This window comes from Maniola hyperantus, chromosome 6, assembly GCF_902806685.2.
Source record: "Maniola hyperantus chromosome 6, iAphHyp1.2, whole genome shotgun sequence".
NCBI classification, from domain to species: domain Eukaryota; kingdom Metazoa; phylum Arthropoda; class Insecta; order Lepidoptera; family Nymphalidae; genus Maniola; species Maniola hyperantus.
In genome coordinates, this window is record NC_048541.1 from 14,651,631 (window position 1) to 14,669,769 (window position 18,139).

Sequence of the window (18,139 nt, forward strand, 5' to 3'; positions counted from 1 at the left end):
GATGTAGACTATATTATTATTTTTGTTCTCGGAGGGGCAAATGTCCGCTACCGTAGTTTTGATGCTTTTGGCAGCAGTAATCCATTTTTCTTGAGTATTCTCGTCTTGTAATTCCACTTTTATGTTCGGTGGTTGATCTTTCTTCCCATGGAGTCTTCGTGAGCTTTTTATACCTTCGACGGGTAGTTGGAGTTTCAAGGCCACCTTTTCCAGTATTTTACTGTCTGCTTCTATGCTCTGGTATGGTACATTTGCAATTTCCACTGATTTTATAAGCTTCTCTTGCTCGATTTCTTGTAATCGTTGTTCGAGGGCTCCGACACGGGTTTCTAGGTTATTATTTTTGTTCGTTAACTCCACATTTTTCTTTTCGAGGACTTTGATGGTTTGTTTAAATGCTTCCATACACTCCACGACTTCGTCTAGCTTTCCACTATGAAACTGCAATGCTTCGTTAAGTTCACGCATTTCACTTTTAATTGCCTTTTCAACTTCCTTGGAAATGTTGCTCAGCAGCTTCTTTGCGTCGATTTGAACCGTTGTGTTATCCTCCTCATCGTCTTCTTCCGGAATAATGATTGAAGAGTTTCGTCTCGGTGATTCCTTCTGACACTCAAGGCAAGTCCACTCTAAGCTGGTGGCCGCTTTCAGTGCGGCGATTTGTTTGCCAGTTAGACCACTGCATCTGGTGTTGAGGTGCACAATTCTTTCACACTTACTGCATTCCAATCCCGGTAGTGATTTTGTGACGGTTTTTTTGCACACATCACACTTAGACATAGACATTGCAGGTAGGAAGTAAAATATATATGTAATCACTTAAAGAGCATGCGTCACGTGCGACCGTTAGTCGACGACTGTGAATAATTTATTATTATTATTTATTTATTTATTTTACAGCTAATTGGAACGGCAGTGCCACTTAGACTAACTAGATGATCAATGATAAATTTAACTACAAACACAAAAAGATACAAAATACAAAACGACAAAAAATTCAAGGATTTTGAATGTACGCTGAGAACATTGAATGACCTGTTCATGCAATGCTCTCCGCGCACTGCAGTAACTCCCGAATCAAAGTTATACATCCGTCATTGAAAGGATCCCATTGAGCATTATTGTGCAAAAGCGCATTCCAAACAATATTTTTTGCAAGCTACAATTACTCGTTTGTGCTTAAAACTTGATGCCCAGTGTTATACTAATTTGAACAGCTTTACAAAACACGATTTTCGTTAGAAATAGCTTTTCTATTGGTTTAAATTTACTAAGTACCTAGCGATTTACTTAAATCATTAATTTATCAAAAATGTAATGGCCCAGTAAGACCGCGATGTCTTATAAATTGACAATCCTCAACCCTCTAACACGCCATGGATAGATCAAGCAACAATCACGCAGCAGCTCGCTTTTTCAGACATGATTATTGACCCAATAGTAAATTATTGTTTCCTCATATCCAGTGCTAATTTTAACAGCTTCACAAAACAAGATTTTTGTTTGGCATAGTCTTAAGTTACCCATCCGAGTACCCATCGAAAAACCGGACGTATGAAATTGCCAAGCAAAACCGCAATCTCTTATCAATCGAACCCTCAAACACACCATAGAGGGGGTCACGCAACCGCCCGCTTTTTCAGACGTGATTATTTAATAGGAAATTATTCTCCACATTTACATATCAAGAATTACCGTCTGTTGAGTACAATATAAATTGTGTTTCGTTACCTTCTCACTTCTTAGTAATTAAGTGGTACGAGTTATTGCTCCCCAGTCAAAACTTTTTCATTCTCCATTTTGTATGAGCAAAGTGGTTTTGTTTCCTTTGATTATGATTTCACTTAGTTATATTAATAACAATGTAGTGAGTTCGTTATAGTTAAAACGTATGAAATCACACATGCTTCGACTATATAAACTTTAAAATAAGAAGGTTCTCAATTTGTTTCGTGATCCTTTGTTTGGAACTAATTAATGCCTTACAACGTAATATTCTTATTAATAAAGAATCCGGTATTTGACAATTAATCAAATCAGTATCTTTTTATCAAACTATCAACTTAGTATGCGATCTTCTATGAAATACTGGCATGTGACGTCACAATGGTTTGACGTGCTTTTTTAGTTTAATCGATAGTTTAAAATGGTTATTCACACGTAAAACTAACAAGGAACGCAGATAGCAGGAGCTAGGAAGGAACGAAGATTTTACGTATTTTGGAAGCCGCTCTATTTAATAATCACTGAGAAATAATTTATTTTTACATAGGCAAATATCGTATTCAAGCCAGTCCCACAGTCAGTATTCGATTTTAAAATTCGTTATTTTACTGTCAGTTTTTCAAGTTTATATATTTTAAAATTTACTGTGTTTGTTTTTAAGTTAAGTTAAACATGACTTGACCATTATCATTATGTTGCATCTAAATTACTAAACAAAGTCTACATAAGCCTTGGTCCAACTACGGAACGACACTGTGTCATGCAATATTCGATGTAAATAGTGGGGCGCGTTTTTTTTAATTGCTAATAAATTAAACTGTGTTTGTTATCTTCCTTGTATTGCTAGTTTGAACTCTTGACTTTTGAGTTGAAAAATTTGGTTAAGAATAATAATTATATGGGTAGGAATGGATATTGTAGAATACACATGACTAGTTTTTGGTTTTTATCAAGTTTGTTATCTGCTCATTGGGTTTGAATTTACAACCTATTGCAAATTTAACAACCATTCTGAAAAGAGACCCGTGCTCAGTAATGGACTGGGCTGGGGGGGGGGGGGGGGGTTTGATATTTTTATTTTTATTTTATTCATTTATTAGTGATCGACAGCGTACAGATAATGACTTAATACTAAAACAAGGCCAAATAGGATTACAATTTCATAATTTTGCTTAATAGTTTAATAATGTGTGGGTGTGTGTGTATGTGTGTGTGTCTGAGGGAGAGAGAGAGAGATAATATGATGAGAACCACGTTATTCATAATTAACAATAAGCGAATGAGATTTCTTTACCCAAAAATTTACATTCATAGCTCTAAAGCGAACTATTAAACACGACGCATTATCGTCCGATGCTATCGAATCTGCATAATCTACTCACACAATCGACTAATTAATACAGCGAATTTCAGTTCCACTGTCGAAATGGAGTTTAGTGTTCGAAATTTGTCACTTTTCGTTTAATCCCCTTACTGTTTGCACTTGAATTTCGGTCGGAGAAATCGGACCGTGTGAATGCGGCTGCAATCAAAAAAAAAAACAAATCTGCTATCTTCTAAAGGTCGATGTACTATACTTTCGGCCGCGTACTGTACCTATCGGTACACCCACAGGTGCTTTTAATATTTTGCTATTATTTTGTAATTTTTAATGTGTTTGTTATACCTATAATTAAAAGATTTTCTATTCTCAGAATAAAATAAATATCTAATTTTATCCTATGGATAATGTGATTTAAGGGAGTACAGCTACCAAGTGGCGTATCTAAGGTAGATAGTTTTCGTAAACATTACTTATAGAATCTGCATAATACACTCACATAATCGACTAATTTATTATAGACTCTCTATAAAAAAAAAAAAGCTGAAAGTTTCTCTGCTTATTGTTCCCATCACTGGGAGGAAATCCATTCTGTTGAAATGAAGTTTAGTGTTTGAAATTTGTGACTGTTTGCACTTGAATTTAGGTCGGTGGAAATCGGACCGTGTGAATGCGGCTTAAACCGGTACGTATCGCGTGACCGCAACTGGTACCCAGTTCAGTCCACTTACCCAATTATCGGGCTTACGAGCCTTGATGGTTTCATTTCTTGGCGATAATCGACGTACATTTTAAAAGAAAATAGTTTTTGTAAACATGGTTTAGTTGGAAACCTGGGGTGCATTTTTAAGCGACTTTAGACGTTATGATCTCATTGATTATTATATATTTAGGTACAGAAGTAAAATTCAATTAAAAAAAACACAATTTATTAACACAAAACCAAATACTTTTACAATTATCAAACTTTTAATGATTGGAACAAAATTTAACACGAAAGACACAAAAAGTAAAAGTCAGTAATAAAGAAAAACATAATTCAAACCAGACCACGATGAATACAGCACAAAAATCAGTAGCGAAATGAGCCTCGTACTTGGGCGCACCTCGCTTTTATAGGCGACTACCGCCTACAATCTAAGACGGCCTCTCCTGACTATGCGGCGTCCTCGTCCGCCGTCATAGCCAGAAAAGGTCGTGAGATCTTCTCTGCGGAGACTTGCAGCTGGCGCCGCAACGCTGTCGGCGTGCGGTGCGCGAGGGGAGACCGGTGAGGAGCTCGCCGAATGGAGCGATGCCTCTGCCTCTACCGCGTAAGGTGCCGGGGCAAACTCAGGTGCGGAAGGGGGACCAGCACCTGGGCATACTACTTCATAGTCATCACCTGAAATTAGTTTCGATATAGCACAACTCCATAGCTACAAATGTTAACACAATGGGTAAGCAATTCGAAATGCGACTTAGCATTAGCTAGACATGTAGATAAATCATTTTGTTTTATGGGGTGTCCCTATCACCCAGAGGAGGTGACACCTATCAACCTATGAGACGTCTCAAACCTAGCGCGCGTGAGAGATTTAGATAAAGAAGAGAGAAGTTAAGACAGTGGGCTTTAATAGTGATGATAAATTAAATCCAATGATTACTAATGAAAGTTATCATTTATCAATTATTTGTCAGGTAAGGCCAAATACTAAGTAATTAAAAATCAAGCAAAGCATCTGCTGTATTATTTCAAAGTAAGAATCTTAATCATCTAAACAGGCTTCTATAATAATTAGAAGCTAACAACCTAGTGTTTACTTTTATCTCAATGTATAAAATAAATAGCAGAAGAGGGTAGGTGATAAATACAGAAGTAAAACCAACCAAGTCGAATATTAACTGAATTGTATTTGTTCAGCATTGATCTATTTATATTAAAATGAATCTACCACCCATTTCGCTAAGGTGTTTAGTCATGGAGAAGAAAGGGCAAAGAAACTCCATAACACACATCTTTTAAAACATTAGAACGTTGAGCAAAGTAGTAGGTACATATTTGGTACACAGTTACAACAGGTAATCTATAAAAGGCAAATGATTACATTACATTATAATACAATATAAGAATACTTAACTTCAGTAAGGTCCGCTGTGTTTGCTCTGGGCTGTCGATACAAGACTGTCCCCTCTCTGTCGAGGTAGGGTACTTTTATAACACTGCCATCGCAAACAAGGCGGATATCGACTATCACATGATCTTAATATTAATCATTATTTATTTTAGGTTTGTTGACAAAAGGTATGTTGACACGCCCAATTTACAATAATAAAATCAGTGACATTGATGGTCTACGTATTAATAATTTACAATAATAATAAGCGACTTAAATTGTCAGTTTACACAACATTATTATTTCACATAATAGCTATTGCCAACTGTATGTTGACAATAGCTTAATATAATGTCACTCTTAGTATATTGACAATATTTAATTTACAATGAATAATTAGTGACATGTATTGATAATTTATATAATATTATTTTTCATATTTTCATATTCCTAGATACCAAATTAAACAAGAATAAACAATAATAGTTTTACACTATTGTATTGTATGATGACAGTAAGAAACTAGGAACATTGACATTGTATCCGGAAACGGAATAACGATTCTGTTTTAAACATCACAACAAACATTTACTTCAGACTCCCAAGTTTATGATTAGATGAATTTTAGCATAATAATTATGTATCCAATTTTATCGTAATATAACACGGCCATACTGACAAGTACTTCGCTCCCGAAGTACATAGGGAAATACGGAGAGAAAGGAAAAAAAAATCCTTATGTTTTGTTTTTTTTTTTTTAATACCATTCGGCAATAATAACATTTGTCCCTTTTAGGATTAAAAACTCTTGTCCCGTTTGGGAATCTCAACGTTTGTCTCATTCGGGAATCTCAAAATATTTATTTTTATTATTTATTACCGTTATAAATTTACTATAATATGTATTTATTATTACATTTACCATATTTATTTATTTTATTTTTAATTTATTTACTTTTATTATTATCAATATTTGTTCCATTCGGAAATCTCAAGCTCGTCCCATTCGGGAATCTCGATATTTAGTTCCATTCGGAAATCTCAAGCTCGTCCCATTCGGGAATCTCGATATTTAGTTCCATTCGGAAATCTCAAGCTCGTCCCATTCGGGAATCTCGATATTTAGTTCCATTCGGAAATCTCAAGCTCGTCCCATTCGGGAATCTCGATATTTAGTTCCATTCGGAAATCTCAAGCTCGTCCCATTCGGGAATCTCGATATGTGTTCCTTTCGGAAATCTCTCAGTTCGTTCCTTTCGGAAATCTCTCAAGTTTTGTTTTTTTTTTTTTGTTTTTTTTTTTTTGTCCCATTGGGAGTCTTAACATTTTGTCCCATTGGGAGTCTTAACATTTGTCACATAGTGAGTCTTAACATTTTGTCCCATTGGGAGTCTTAACATTTTGTCACATAGTGAGTCTTAACATTTTGTCACATAGTGAGTCTTAACATTTTGTCACATAGTGAGTCTTAACATTTTGTCCCATTGGGAGTCTTAACATTTTGTCACAATATAGTGAGTCGTAACATTTTGTCCCATTGAACTTTTTGTCACATGGTGAGTCTTAACATTTTGTCCCATTGGGAGTCTTAACATTTTGCCACATAGTAAGTCTTAACATTTTGTAAATTTTTTTTTTTTTTTTTCTTTTTCTTTTTTTTTTTCTTTTCCCTTTCCTTCCTCTCCGTTCTCCTTCTGTCATTTAGCATAAATTATTAGTATGTTTTATTATAATTCGGCCATCTTGATAAGTACTTCGTTCCCGAAGTACATAGGAAAATAGAAAACTGCAGCCCGTGAAATTAAATCAACTACGGCAACAAAAGCACCGACACAAAAAAAATAAGATTGTGCCATTCGCAAAACAAAATTCAATGATTCAATGTCAATGTTACTGTCATAAAAACTAGGATAGACGTCAGACCGAAATTAGAGTAGAAGAGAATATGTTTTCTTTGTTGATTATGTCTTATAAACAAGTGTAGTGTATGCAAACCAACTCAAAACAAGAATAAATTGATAACACGTAACGTAGGTATTTATAAAATTAAAATGTTCTGATAGCATTACTGAACAGAAAAAACTTGAGCAGGTAATCTGCCTTACGTTGCTAAAAAAGTAATTTAGTTAAATAATAAAAGTTACATGAATGGACCATCTCTTTTGTGTTGTTTTAAGAGAAGATAAATGGTAGAGTTATTTTAAGAAGCAAAATAAATAAATAAATATAGTTTATGTTTAAGTTACATAAATCAGAATAAGGTAATTTCTTCAAGTTTCGAGTTGTAAGTACGATGCAATTTCTCAAAAGCAAACCTACTGATTTGATTATTATTATTGTTTCGGTATATCATAACTTTCTAAATGATTTCACATTGTTATATACTTTATCAAAAACCGTTCGGCCAATCTGACCTCTAACTAGACTTATTCTTATCCAAATAAATTATACCACAAACACGTGGTTTAACGTTAAAAGTTGCACAAAGTTCACTTTAAAGCAGCACATAAATAGACTTCACTTATCTTTCAAAATTGAAGCGACGTTCTAACCAAAGGTGCCACACGAGCACCAAGTGCCGATGACAAAAGCGCTGCAGGGTGCTTTGGGATCATCGGACACGAACACCACGTGCCGCCGACGACAGGTGGCAGCCTGTCGCTTCGAGGAGAGGCCACATCCACGATTACTGAAAGCATTTGAAAAGTATTAGTATTGCGACAAGAAAAGAATTATCGTATCCCACTTCTGATGAGAGATTCTATGGTAAAAGAAGAGAAGTTAAGACAGTGCGCTTTAATAGTGATTATAAATTAAATCCAATGATTACTAATGAAAGTTATCATTTATCAATTATTTGTCAGGTAAGGCCAAATACTAAGTAATTAAAAATCAAGCAAAGCATCTGCTGTATTATTTCAAAGTAAGAATCTTAATCATCTAAACAGGCTTCTATAATAATTAGAAGCTAACAACCTAGTGTTTACTTTTATCTCAATGTATAAAATAAATAGCAGAAGAGGGTAGGTGATAAATACAGAAGTAAAACCAACCAAGTCGAATATTAACTGAATTGTATTTGTTCAGCATTGATCTATTTATATTAAAATGAATCTACCACCCATTTCGCTAAGGTGTTTAGTCATGGAGAAGAAAGGGCAAAGAAACTCCATAACACACATCTTTTAAAACATTAGAACGTTGAGCAAAGTAGTAGGTACATATTTGGTACACAGTTACAACAGGTAATCTATAAAAGGCAAATGATTACATTACATTATAATACAATATAAGAATACTTAACTTCAGTAAGGTCCGCTGTGTTTGCTCTGGGCTGTCGATACAAGACTGTCCCCTCTCTGTCGAGGTAGGGTACTTTTATAACACTGCCATCGCAAACAAGGCGGATATCGACTATCACATGATCTTAATATTAATCATTATTTATTTTAGGTTTGTTGACAAAAGGTATGTTGACACGCCCAATTTACAATAATAAAATCAGTGACATTGATGGTCTACGTATTAATAATTTACAATAATAATAAGCGACTTAAATTGTCAGTTTACACAACATTATTATTTCACATAATAGCTATTGCCAACTGTATGTTGACAATAGCTTAATATAATGTCACTCTTAGTATATTGACAATATTTAATTTACAATGAATAATTAGTGACATGTATTGATAATTTATATAATATTATTTTTCATATTTTCATATTCCTAGATACCAAATTAAACAAGAATAAACAATAATAGTTTTACACTATTGTATTGTATGATGACAGTAAGAAACTAGGAACATTGACATTGTATCCGGAAACGGAATAACGATTCTGTTTTAAACATCACAACAAACATTTACTTCAGACTCCCAAGTTTATGATTAGATGAATTTTAGCATAATAATTATGTATCCAATTTTATCGTAATATAACACGCGCTTCTTCTCGTCATCTTCAGACCGCCAGACTCGGGGAACGGTCTCAGACCGCCAGACTCGGGCAACGGTCTATGGAGCAGGAACTTGAGATGACCTTCATCAGACCACCAGACTCGGGCAACGGTCTCAGACCACCAGACTCGGGCAACGGTCTATGGAGCAGGAACTTGAGATGAACTTCATCAGACCACCAGACTCGGGCAACGGTCTCAGACCACCAGACTCGGGCAACGGTCTATGGAGCAGGAACTTGAGATGACCATCATCAGACCACCGGGCTCGGGCAACAGTCTATGAAAGTGCATCTCAACCAGCCATCGTTGAACTTCCCTTGAGGAGTAAAGCATTACCGTGATTTGTTTAGTCATAGCACGAAAATAGATGTCGTGGATCAGTCCGTCAGTAGATAAGTACGTAAGGGAGCAAGCAAGGCCTTTTTAGTAAGGAGGGTGAGAGTTTTGGGGCTATGATTAACAAAACCACGACTTTCATCTTCACCACCACAAAGTAGTCAACAAGCTGAACTCACATGCGAAGAAAGTACCACACGCATCCGGGCACCACTCTCCTTGCCAGGGCACCATGCCCTCCGCCGCCACCTGAGCGGTCTTGCCATACGATCCACTCAGCAGCTCCAGCTCGTAGCAGCCGATTCAGGACCTTGTATGGACCTCACATGCCAGAGTCAAACTTCCCCGTTGACTGGGAATACTCGATCACCAACACCATGCCTCCAGCCTTCAACACGCGAGGCGGACGACGATTCTGGTTAGCATAGGCATCCTGCCGGGACTGATTTTACTCAGCAGCTCAGTCGCCCTGGAGCGTCACATTTCACGCCATGCCACATGATCAAGCCGTACAGTTTCAGCAACCGCACTGTTGTCTGCTAGTGAGGAACTCTAGAGATCTATCGCTTGTTTGATATACAAACCAGGCAGTCAGCCACATACTTGACTACGAACTGAAGTAGCCCAGGAAACCAGAAGTACTTCGGGATCAGGTTCAGAGTCTTCACGGCAAAGACTTGCAGCAGACGACGGTATCACGACAACCACGCTTCCGCTCCTACTGGTGAGTAGCGGTAATAGAGCGTAACACTTTAATACCGATGAGAGTCTAGCTGTCCCACTTACAGATACTCGACGAGCTTGTCCTGATCTGCGACCTGCACCATCTGAGCCCAGTTGCTCGTCTTGGTGATGCTGTTGACTTAAAGGGTTGGAGCTAAAATAGTCGCCATAACACATCATCGTGCGCTTTTGGTACTCAAAGTCGAAGGTGAAGTCATGGAAATAAATCCACATACGAGTAACGCGCGGCAGTACGGCCTTCTTAGGCTCGGTGGCTGTGAAAGCGTTGTAGTTGGTCACACCCATAAAGTGAAGACAAACCAAATGGTGGCGCAAGTGTTGACTGCCAACGCTCCCAGCACGTAGGAGTACTACCTACTCACTGCACCGTGGGTAAATTAGCAAAGATTGCTACCTTGGACTCAGTGGTGAGTCGCTCAGTGATGTTCTGACGTATCTTTTCCTGTTCAGGGCCTCATTGAAAAGGAACCTCTTTTTTTCGTCAAACGTGCAAGGCAGGCTGTCTGAATAGCATACTCGTCAACGTAGCGCCGAAAGTACCCAGCTAGATCTTAGATTGCCAGATTTGTTTAATGTACTCAAGGGGTAAGCACTTTACCTACGTTATGGCCTTGTCTTAAGGACTCGGCCTCGCCTGACCCTAACAAATGAATCTAATAAAAATGGCAAAATCGGAAACAATCGGTAACGGGAATCATCAGATTTTCTAAAAAAGTTGAATCTACCCACGTTACATTATTTACGAACGCACTACAGTGCGTCACTGGCTCGCATATTATACGAAACACTTTTAAGTCCACGATGGTATGCGCAGGTAACGTGATTTACTACAACACATACCTATCGAAATCATGGACACTAACTTTAAAAAAGAACATTCTCACCAATCAGCTCGTACAAGGGCTCGGCAGCACTTATGTTGCCCCACGATGCGCGCGGCATCGTGTCACAATACCAGTGAGCTGCAACGTTTGCGAAGGGCGCCGAAGCTTGGAGCAGCATGCGCGGTTTGGTGCCGCGACACCAGTGAGCCCCATGCTCGCGAGAGGCACCATAGCCCGCAGCGGCGCACGCAGCGCAGTACCACCAGCGCGCCGTCTCGTTCGCCAAGAGCGCAGAAAAGCGCGGCAGCGGCGCGGCACGTCGCAGCAACGCCAGCGCAGCGTCACGCTCATGCAGAGCGCAGAAAGGCGCGGCGGCGGCGCGGCACGGCGCAGCAACGCCAGCGCAGCGTCAAGCTCGTGCAGAGCGCAGAAAGGCACGGCAGCGGCGCGGCACGGCGCAGCAACGCCAGCGCAGCGTCACGCTCATGCAGAGCGCAGAAAGGCGCGGCGGCGGCGCGGCAGGTGCAGCAACGCCAGCGCACCGTCACGCTCGTGCAGAGCGCAGAAAGGCGCGGCGGCGGCGCGGCACGGCGCAGCAACGCCAGCGCACCGTCACGCTCGTGCAGAGCGCAGAAAGGCGCGGCGGCGGCGCGGCACGGCGCAGCAACGCCAGCGCACCGTCACGCTCGTGCAGAGCGCAGAAAGGCGCGGCGGCGGCGCGGCACGGCGCAGCAACGCCAGCGCAGCGTCAAGCTCGTGCAGAGCGCAGAAAGGCACAGCAGCGGCGCGGCACGGCGCAGCAACGCCAGCGCACCGTCACGCTCGTGCAGAGCGCAGAAAGGCGCGGCGGCGGCGCGGCACGGCGCAGCAACGCCAGCGCAGCGTCACGCTCGTGCAGAGCGCAGAAAGGCACGGCAGCGGCGCGGCACGGCGCAGCAACGCCAGCGCAGCGTCACGCTCGTGCAGAGCGCAGAAAGGCACGGCAGCGGCGCGGCACGGCGCAGCAACGCCAGCGCAGCGTCAGGCCAGAGCATAGCCAGCCTCGCTCTCATGCAGAATTCCAAAGCCCGCAGCCAAGCGTGCAGCATTGCGTCGGAACATTCGAGAAAAGAAAGATAAATGTGAGCACTATGTTCGACTATGTTCGACTATGTTCGAATCGTGTTCGAATATAAGTATTTCCCAGTTGGTTTAGTACAGTCCTTATTATTACGACAGATCCACCTATTCATACAACGATCTAACACCACATGAAGACTGATTTCTAATCTTGTGGAAACTCAATTTGTTATCTCGTGGCAAAAATAATTGTTTAGCAAAAACTCATCTACCTACATTACGGTTACTCTTTTTACAAAAAGAACAAACTGCATCAAAACCGATGTTTTTGGTTTTCGATAAGTTTTAAGTTTTCGTACAGTAGGTACACTCTGTGATCCTAATTTTCACTCAGAAAACAGCGTGATTGGAAAGTACTAGACTAAAACTTTAGACTTTCGCAGTTTAAGACTACGCTTTCTAGTCTTAAACTGCAAATTTAAATTGCGGGTATCTTTGGTGAGATACTTCATGAAGTGACTAATGGACCGACATAAATGTTCTCAATATCGACCTCTCGTGGACACAGCGGAATAAATTCCGTTTTAAAATTGATCTAAGACTGATCATAACAAAAACCTTTGTACAAGTTCCACTTTACGAAACTACCACACGGCTATGCCATCGGTTGAGGTTACGAACATGATCAACTTTTTTTACATCATGCATCAACATCATTAAAAACCGAGACCAAAAAAATAAAGACATGGTTGGATCTCACCTGAATAATTCCACTAATTATCGCACTCACTATTTTGTCCGTGATTACTGACACCGCACAATTTGCGTTGGAAACCATGGAGCCCACGCGGTATAGCTCGCTCCCCAGACCTGGCGGTGTAGCGGCGCTGCGGCGTCCGAGCTTGCTCAGACAGCGTTGATGAACGGGGGCTTGTACAACACTGAGTAGCACATCTTTGTTCATTATTCAATTTACGTGAATTACTTTTATACTTAAATCGATTAACAGATTTAGACGACGGCATTATTAATTACAAAAACACGTAGGGTAGACGTGAAAACTTTTAGACCAAAAATTCAATTTGAACAAAAACACTTGAACTAGATACGTTCACGTGGCCTATACGTGCCTAGCCATAAAGCCAAAGGTATAGGTACTTGATTTTGAAGATTTAATTGCAGTAACTTCATCTTGTTCGGAACAAGGTGCAGAAACGGGAGTGTTGCATTCTGTTTGAACGGTCACAGTGTTACCGAGACGATTAATATTACACTCGCGTTTAGTTACTACCGAGGTTAAACTATTTTCGACAAGTCTCGACACGTTTTTCTCGATCGCGGAGTATTGATTCATTATTGAGTGCAACGTTTGGATAAAAACACGACTAAGTGCGTGATCTCGCGACCTACATCTAGGCCCTGCTGTTTCACATCCACGTGGTCTGCTTCGAGAACTTCGATGTTGATCACGGCACATCACGGCTACGATCGCGGTTACGATACCCGCGATCCGACATCGTACAAGAACAACAACAAAAATTTAAAGGTTAGAATTTTGTTCCAATTTAAGCAAACTGATTGTCAGTGACTAGATTTTAACTATAGTGGGCCATTGAATAGGAATCCCACTTCTGAATTTAGGTACAGAAGTAAAATTCAATTAAAAAAAACACAATTTATTAACACAAAACCAAATACTTTTACAATTATCAAACTTTTAATGATTGGAACAAAATTTAACACGAAAGACACAAAAAGTAAAAGTCAGTAATAAAGAAAAACATAATTCAAACCAGACCACGATGAATACAGCACAAAAATCAGTAGCGAAATGAGCCTCGTACTTGGGCGCACCTCGCTTTTATAGGCGACTACCGCCTACAATCTAAGAATATTTTTACTAGCTGACCAGGCGAACTGCGTACCGCCTAACAGTCGATTCTTAATTTTTTATTTTTTTTATTACTTACAATTTTTAAAAAAATTCTCTCCGTATTAAGAACCATCCCCGTACTTCAAGGAATATTATAAAAAAAGAATTAGCGAAATCGGTTCAGCTGTTCTCGAGATTTGCGATAAGCAACACATTCAGCGATTCATTTTTATATTATATATTATATAGATTTTCACTATACGTGGGTCCGGGGTTCGATCCTGGACACGCACCTTTACTCTTGGCCAGCGTGGTGGGCTATGGCCAACATTAAAGGTCTCTATAGAAATGTAAGTTGTTAAATTGTCATTCATTGGTACAAAATTACTGATGAAGACTTTCAAGTATGATTTGGTGGATTTTTCAAAAATAAAAGAGTCTTTTAAAAATAAATATGTAGGTATCTTTTCAATGTAATCTCGAGAGCTCTACAGAAGAGATTAAGACGTCTTTTAATGTTCCTGCAGAGTCGATATAGCTGTCATCTTCAATATCTACTCGTAGCTCCGGCAAATTGCGCTGATTGGATTGGAAGCTGCTTTCATATCCGCATGCTGCACGTGAAATCTGTGAACAGTACAGATAAGTAGGTATACCTATCACCCGCGCTGTCCCGCACCGGGTTAGCACGGGGGCTGTGGTAAAAAACCAAGATGGCAAATTTCAAAATGGCCACCATGCAAAATTTGTTTCTAACTCACAAGTTCGAGTCAAAATGATTAAAACCCTTATTCATTACAACTATAGATACGACATATAAAACTATACAAATTGTTAGACATAAACCAAGGATTGTGGCCACCAAATGCCCGATCAAAGGGGTAGTTTTCGAAATAGTTGGCGCCGGTTTAAACCAGTTTCGAAGGAATCCGGATCGTTGCGGCGCAAGTGAAAATAAGTGGGAATTTAGCCACACGCCAGCGACCACATGCGAAAAGGCAAAGTATACCGTTTTTGGTGTCTGCCAACTTTTAATTTGAACGCGGGAATTTTGTTAATTTTACTCCTTCATGTTGATCTGCGTTTTCCGTCCGAGTAGTGAATTTTTTTGGTGTCTTACCAGATGGAAATTGGCTATTGTTGTGAGTGGTAAGGCGTTGAAACTTCAGCTCCGTGGTATCTGTTCCACTTATTAAATACAAAGAGATAACAATAATTAAACTAATTGTAAGTATTCTTAAATCTTAATAATATCCACTAGATACGTACTTCTGCAAGGGTCCCGTATAGGTCTGTGTCACTCGTCTTTCGTCTCGTCGTCTCGTCTCGTCCTCTCGTCGTCTCCAAGCAAAAAGCACAGCTGTATTGAAGAACAAAACAAAAAAGCACACTTCCGCATTCAATATATTAAGTACCTAGTGATAACCAAAATCTTGATTTTATCTTAGAAGAGTCTGTATTCGCAAGGGTCGCGGGGCCAAGATTTATAGAGTCCGAGCCTACAGTATTTAACTTTGCTTAGATTGTTCTTAGGTCCCACTTTGACTTTGTTTGAACTTAATAGGTAAGATTAAAACGAGAGAGAGCGATTACGCACTGCACTTTCGTTATCCGAATTCTCTCCGTCATCCGTGTGAATATGTCGGATATGCCTCGGACATATAACGTAGATATGTCAAAGATGTCCACTGAATATTTTGGATTTGAATCAGAGATCGGATTAGTGCTTAAGCAATATCCGAGTTCGGTCCGAGTTTTGTATATCCGTATTTTCACGGACTCGAATCGGATGAGTGCGTAACCGCTCTTAGTTTACGGCCCAGCCGGGAGCGAGTGTGTCCTACGGGGCGGCCAGCGGGTGCGATGCCATATTCTCAATGCCGCTCGGCACCCGCTCTCGATTATGACGCGTCCGCACATCTGCCTTCCAATTTCTTGCAAATATTAAGAGTTTATTCTACACGCTGGCCGTCCCTATGACGCATCCGCTCCCACCTGGGCCGCAGCAGAGTATATTTTGTTCCTTTTTAAGGTGGTTTGGTAGATCCAGCCGCGAAAATTTAAATTTTAATTAGTTTTTCGGAAATAGTAGACTAATCATACATCAAAAACTTTGATCAAAAATACTCATCTAGTTCATATTTGTGCAAATCTGGGAAAATTCAAAAAATTATCTTTCAGGAACAAATATGAAGTAAATGAGTATTTTTGACCAAAGTTTTTATGGAAAAACATGTAGATGCATAAGTGATATGCCCGCAAAACTCATTACCATAAGCTTTCGATCTATGATTAGCCTACTATTTTCGAAAACTAACTAAAATTTGAATTTTCGCGGCCGGATGTATCAAACCACCTTAAGTCAAAGTAGAACAAACTCATGTCACTCTATAGATCCAGAAATGATTTTATATTAGTTTTCGCTCATAACTTATCCCTTGGTCCAGACTTAGCTGTCCCAACTTTATTCCCGGAATTCGGTGCAGCGGTTAAGTGCTGTTTGATTTATAATACAGTAGCGCACGATATTTATTGTTTGAAGCTGATTATTATTCATAGTTCGAATGGTGGTTTCGTAATAAATATCATTTCGATAAAGTTATGATGTGCTAGTATGCGATAGGAGATTTGTAGTATAATTTCCCGGCATATGAAGTAGCCTATGTCACTCTCCAGGTCTTTAACTAGGTATACCCATGCAAAAATCACATCGAATAGTTTTTTTTTTTTTTTTTTTAAAGAATATTAGCCATTTTTTTTTTAATGACTAATATTCCCCTTTCCTCTTCAATTAAGCGTCAAGCTTGTGCTAGGAGTAGGTACGACAATAGTGCAACGGGCGGGGTTTGAACCGTCGACCTTTCGGTTTTCAGTCCACTCCTATACCGGTTGAGCTATTGAGGCTCTTGAATTTTTGAATTTGCTCTTGAATTTGGAGGCTTATCGAATAGTTGCTCCGTTACGACGTGATTGAAGGACAACCCAACAAACAAACACACTTTCACATTAATTATAATATGGGTACTGATTTAAATGGGATCGCATCTGAATACGTAATCATCATCTACGTAATAACACAATGTTAAATAAAATAGTAACAGCTACAACGAAATTGTTTCTAATATTTGGGCATTACATCGTATGATGTTTTGACGACCTCCCTGGCGCAGTGGTGAGCGCTGTGGTCTTAATAGTGGGAGGTCCCGGGTTGAATTCCTGGCAGGGGTTTGGAATTTTATAATGTCTAAATTTCTGGTCTGGTCTGGTGGGAGGCTTCGGCCGTGGCTAGTTACCACCCTACCGGCAAAGCCGTGCCGCCAAGCGATTTAGCGTTCCGGTACGATGCCGTGTAGAAACCAAAGGGGTATGGGTTTAATAAAAACTGCCATACCTACCCCTTCCAGGTTAGCCCGCTATCATCTTAGACTGCATCATCACTTACCACCAGGTGAGATTGCAGTCATGGGCTAACTTGTAACTGAATAAAAAAAATAAAAATAAAATCATTTGTATGGAAAAATAACTTTTTTACTCATGTAATATTGTTTGCCGTGGAATGTTTTATTAGCTTGTATTCATTTGGCTTTACTAACAAAAATATTGTATTTTATTTTTAATTGCTAGAGCTAACTAATGCTTTGTTAGTTTAACATGTCAGTTTTCATAATTTACAGCTGTGAAAGAATTTTACGCTTATTTTGAAGGCTAATGCAGACTAGTGGCACAATAAGCTCGCATATTTTAAAAATTCACCCATCTTAGCGTTTAAACTACCGTGAGTGATTTCCATTCTAAATAATATCTGTCCCGGCTGTACTCACGTGTGTAGTCGACGTTAGCCCGACTAGTTTCGAACCCATACAGGGTCCTTTTTCAAGGGAGTCCGTTCGCACACGCGCCGCGGTTTTGACTGCGGGCCGCTGCGCGGGCTAACGTCGACTAAACACGTGAGTACAGCCGGGACAGATATTATTCACCCATCTTTGAATCTTGAAATTGAATTTTCAAAAATCCTTTCTTAGTGGATGCTTACGTCATAGCTATCTGCATGCCACATTTCAGCCCGATCCGTCCAGTAGTTTGAGCTGTGCGTTGATAGATCAGTCAGTCAGTCAGTCACCTTTTCCTTTTATATATTTAGACTAGCTTATGCTCACGACTTCGTCCGCGTGGACTACACAAATTTCAACCCACTAT

The 18,139-nt window shown here is 39.7% G+C and overlaps 1 long non-coding RNA gene across 1 annotated transcript in view; it reads right to left on the bottom strand.

Moving 5' to 3' along the window:
* The window catches only part of LOC138402509 (uncharacterized), a 189,899-nt gene extending 172,531 nt beyond the window's left edge, over nt 1–17,368 (bottom strand). Inside the window, exon 1 of the long non-coding RNA XR_011236887.1 lies at nt 17,100–17,368. This is a non-coding gene — a long non-coding RNA (uncharacterized lncRNA). The remainder of the gene's footprint in view (nt 1–17,099) is intronic.
* Nucleotides 17,369–18,139: the final 771 nt, after the last annotated feature.